At 35.3% G+C, this 5421-nt stretch overlaps 1 long non-coding RNA gene across 1 annotated transcript; it reads right to left on the reverse strand.

Moving 5' to 3' along the window:
- Positions 1-2258: 2258 nt before the first annotated feature.
- On the reverse strand, positions 2259-2729 carry LOC110678757. The gene is made up of 2 exons (XR_002501913.1): positions 2578-2729; positions 2259-2508 (listed from the first exon to the last, which is right to left on the reverse strand). It is a non-coding gene; the product is annotated as an uncharacterized LOC110678757 (long non-coding RNA).
- Positions 2730-5421: the final 2692 nt, after the last annotated feature.

The following is a 5421-nucleotide window of genomic DNA, read 5'->3' on the forward strand; positions in this document are numbered from 1 at the left end:
ATCTTGGAATGTCCTTTTTTGCCTACTCTATATCACAACCAACACGCCCCGTACACAATCGCTGACACTCCGTATCGCAGTTCCTGTATTGTCGTTGGAACTCACGTGGGCCATTTCTTAAGGTGCAAGAGACAATGACACAAAAGTCAGAACTGAAAAAGCAGTTTTCTTATTTTAAAACAGCAAATTGATAAAAATAAAAACACACAGCTTTTTTATTTAGCAAATAAAAGAGCTACCGTCAAGCTACCATTCACCGTGCATTTAAGTAAAATCTGCACTTCAAAAAATTATATTATTTTTCCAAATAATTTAAAGCGAACTAGAATACCACCACAAGGCCTACAATTATACCATAATTTAGGGAAAAATATAAAATTAGCAATGTATAACAAAAAACACTCGTACCGTGCTAGGTCACCATTTACCGTGCGTATAGTTTTCGTCATGATTTAATTTTGTATCGTGATGAAACATTGTTGGTGGAGCAACTATGTTGTTAGTAGTGTGCGCACTCAATTTTAAGGGTATCAAAACCATATTTTACAGTGAAAGACACAGAAAAATTGAAAAAATGGTTAAATCATTATTTTTTCATTGAAATAGTTATAGGAGGTTTTACTGTATTGTCCAAACCATTCCATATTCACTCAAAAATTAAATATGGAGTAGTTTAATCACGACATAACAATAAATCCTATATTACCCAATATTTTCAAGCCTTTTACACTAATGCACGGTAAAAGGAACCATAAATATAAAAAAGGGTCCATTCACCGTGCATTTGTGTATCGACTGAAACACAATAAAAAAATATAATTTGCATAAAATCTCATGGTTCATACGATGAAATACATGTAACTAGAAGTATCTACGGCGAAAACTTATTGAAATTTTGAAAAATTGTATGGTCTAACGTTAAAATGAAAAATGTGATTTTTTGGCGTTTCTACTTGAGTTTTTAAAAATCCCATTATTAAACAGAATTCACATGATTTTGACTACTAGAATCAGGTTTTTCAGAAGGCTTTGTAACAAGAACTACTTCATTACATCAGTTTATCCTTTTATTGCTGACAAAATAATAATTTGTGAACATTGTATGAATATTTTGTTGGAATTTGTATGTGTGCACCGAGGGGGACGACACATCTAAATCCACCGTTTGGCTTTCGCTATGATTGAAGTCGATAATTTAGATCGGTGCACCTTCACCTACCTTTGCAACGCTAGCGTACGATGCATGGGATAGATGAGATGGAGGAAGATATGCACTGATGCTAGATCAGATGGTATAGATGGCATGCATCTAAGGTCATGATGAGATTGAACCAATGAAAATAATCTGTCTGTTTTTATGATAACCTCGTGTAAATTCAATCATCAAAAAGGAAATTTATTTGGTAAGTAAGATTCATTCTAGAACAAAAACGTGTAATTAGTCAAAAAATTATTATCTTGTTTAAGCGAAACAGCGGAACTAACATATCTGTATGCAATGGTCGACCTGGTCCGAATGACATTCAGAATCTTCGATGCACCTTCAGGTGTAGAACTACGGAATGTTGGATTTACTTTACAATATCTACTATAAGAATGTTATACAATGCAATGTAAATCTTTTTGAATCAATAAACTACTCATTGGTTTAGTAGCGCTAATGGATGTAGAGGGGAAGTGGGATAGGATGAAATGCTAATTTTTGTCGATTGTATAAGGTACATATATATATTTCCACCATGTCATATTAACACTTAACTCTTCACGCAATTAATACTTTGATTTATGTTAGCTTTGATTCAAATCGAGTGGCATGGAAATAGGTGATGTAAGGGGCTCAAAAACGCAATAGTTGTAAATGCGCACCTTTTCAGAAAAATCATTCTGATGATGGAGGATTCGAATCCCACAGGTCGAGAAATTTTTGAATTTTTTCGACTTTGCAGGGTTTATAGTATCATCGAGCAAGCCACACGATATCCATGTGGTCAACTGACAAAACAGCCTCTCAGCAAAAAACTGTGTAAGTGCTCTAGGAAAATACAGAGCTGGAAAGCAAACTCTCTGTCAGTTGGGTCGTAACGCCAGGAGGGGGATACAATCGTCATATCTCAGTGTGATCAATTTATAAATAACTCAAAACCTAGTTCATATTTCTGATGGAATACGCAATGAAATTTGTAGTCAAAACATCCGAGAAATGAAAGTTGATTGCTGACATAGGTACTTCAGAAACAAACGAGTAATTCGACTCACAATTACATATTATTCACATTTATTTACTCCATTTGGTTGCAGCAGTTCTAATCTATAGTCTTTTTGTAGAAACCAATGTTTCGAATATACTTCAGGGACATTCATGTCGGCAACTTTTGCTATACAAATAATTCCAATGCGATTCACTTTATCACCATCCGGGAGAAATGTTTAACGCCCCCGTTGCCTTTTAATTCTCGCCCTTCTATAAATGTCGTTTCGCTCCACATTCTGGTTCTCTCTATCCGGTATCTGGAGGATTATATAGAAATTAAATTGTAAACAAAAACCTCACTGAAACATACGGTAAAGTCGACTTACCTAGTGCATTTACTCCTTCAAATTATTGGCTACCACCGCTGCCATGTCTGGGACCGTTTTCATTTACCATTTTACAAAGAAACTAACAACTATACTGATGAATTTAGCATTTTTCCCATTCAAATGCACTTGCGTTAACGAACTAAATTATTTCTCGCGGAACATTACTAAAGGACCTATCTAACATTGAGAGGCTCTCTTTGTTTACTTTCTCTTTCATTAATAACTAAGTCATATTAACCTCTTCTGTTGCGTTTTTTGTATGAAACGCTAGTCAAGGAAATTGACTTTCGATCTATAGTGAAAAAGTTCACAAAATCTTTAATATTCCACTGTTATAATCGAAAGAGAACGAGAGAGGAGAGAATCTCTCATTTGTACATAGGTCCTTTAGTAATGTTCCGCGAGATTTGCTGTTTTGGTGATGCGAGAAAAAAAGGATGCACTAGTGACAGCTGGGATGCGCATCGAAAAAGTAGATGCGAGAAGATGGTAGAAGATGCATGGGGATGACACAGATGATGAACAGATAGTGCGCTGCGTTTTATTGTTTTAGAAATATGAATGATTTATGATGATGTTCCGAAATCTTAACAAATCTGGATGTGTCGCCCCCCTCGGTGTGCACGGTGAATGGAGGCCGCACGGTGACTGGTGACTTAACGGTATGTGTTTTTTTTTTTTTCGATTTGTCTATTTAAAAAAACTGCTTTTTCAGCCTTAATACTACATGTCATAAAAAAATGAATGAATCAATGAACTGAAAATACGGAAAAAGATCTCAGCAAGCATTGACACATGTCATTTTTTTCCTGTTTTCCTCTCGTTCAACAAATTTAAGGCGAAGTAGGTCGTCATTGAAATTTGTACGCGTCGTTGATGATTGTTGCTAATTCATCTCACGATTTCGGATCAAAAAAAATCAGTTGGTTTTGAACTGACACAGCTCAAAAGGATCAGCATACTTTATGCATCCGGCCCGCGACCTCATTTTGTGCGGCCCGCTGAGGGTTCGAAGATTCTTCTCATATTTGACCAGTTGACTATCCTACCAACCCGAAGTTAGAACATACCAAAACTATTTAATTTCCAATCAAGTTTCAAGCAAATATTTTATTTAAACTGTTTTGTTTCCATGAAATCTTCTAAGCTACTAATTTTATCAATGATTCAAATTCCTAATCTCAAATTATGTGTGTTTCGACTATGTTTCTACCATGACTTCCTTCGGCATTTTAAAAATGCAGCCTGAATAAAACTTATGGACAAAAGCCTAAGTTTTCATACATAATTTCATTGAATCATAGGCTAATATTCTCAAAGAATCTTGGAATTCAATTTTACCAACACCTGTGCGTTATTCACGCAGATTCCTTGAAAAGATTATAAAAGACAGGATTTTTCAAAATCTTTAAAAACCAAACAGTTTTTTTAAAGAATTTTGGACACGACTTTCACGGATAATATTGGCATGATTCTTACAGGATTTTCACCAGAAATCCATAGACTTCCGGTCTGGAACGAATTCAATACATAATTTACTAAAACCCTTGGTAAAATTACAATATACCACTACATAACATTTTGCTAGAACCATAAGCAAATTTATCATACAATTTTGAGCAGCTTACTTTAAAAATACTTTTAAGCACTCTCAAAGATTTCAAAGTTGCATTTCGAAGTTATTTTTGAGTGAGATTCCGAAGGAATCCTAGGCACGATACTAGTAGAATCCTGGACATTCTGACCAAAGTTTTCGTAAAAGCTTCATCACTTCATCACTTTTCGGGTCGGCTTCTGACAGAATTCGGAGTATGATTTTTATGAAATTTTGGGCATTATACACATAGAATCCAAAATTTTTGGGAAAGATTCTTCAAAATATTCTGCAATAGATTATTATATAGTTTTGAAAGAAAATTTCACAATATCCAGCAGGATGATTAGCAGCAATTATCTGTTTTTCAATTTCCTCAAATGAAATTTACGTCATTCATGTCAGATTTTATGAACTTCATTTATTTACTTTTGTCAAATTATATGCGAATATTTGTCTTTTTTTTTAATGTGGCCCGCGACACGAAATTGTTTCTGTGATTTGGCCCGCGGTTCAAAAAGGTTGGGCAGGCCTGATCTATATTCACAACTTGGATGATTCGTTTTAGGCACTTGATAAAGGGCTCATTCACAAATTTCATAACGCTGCAGGGGGTGGGTGGGTGTCCTGGTGATGTTACGGCTCATACTAAATTTGTGAAATAGTCATACAAAAAGCGTTACGAGAGGTGGGTGAATGTCGAAAATGGCCATTTTTGGCGTTATGAAATTTGTGAATGAAACCTAACTACTAATCAATTTTCTTGGAGTGATGTTTAATCCTAAACATAGAAGCCGAATTTTTCACAAGTATTTGATATTGACAAAGTTAGTCAAATATGTTTGTGTTTACTCAAAAGGGAGTAAGGTCGTCTTCTTCATAATTGAAACAAAAGGGAGTAAAGTCGTTTTCTTTCATAACTTGAAACTTCAAAAGTGAGTCAAATTTACTCTCCTTTAGGTAGATTTGAATGAGCGTGCAAATTGAAATTGAAACTGCGAAAAAGAAACCACGTACTCCGGTGGGGATCGAACCCACGACTCCCTATTAGCTAGATGGGCACAGACATCCAGTATTGATAGACTCGCACTCAAATGTCAATCAATACGCTCTCCCGAGAGAGCAACTCATTAGATATCTGCTTCGCAAATCTCACGCTTGTGATTTTGATGCAAAATCAACTCAATTAACTCAAACCGTAAAAAATGATTCAGTCGCAAAACCCGGCCAAATCTCGTGAAACCCGA

Source organism: Aedes aegypti, chromosome 3 (genome assembly GCF_002204515.2).
Source record: "Aedes aegypti strain LVP_AGWG chromosome 3, AaegL5.0 Primary Assembly, whole genome shotgun sequence".
Classification (NCBI taxonomy): Eukaryota; Metazoa; Arthropoda; class Insecta; order Diptera; family Culicidae; genus Aedes; species Aedes aegypti.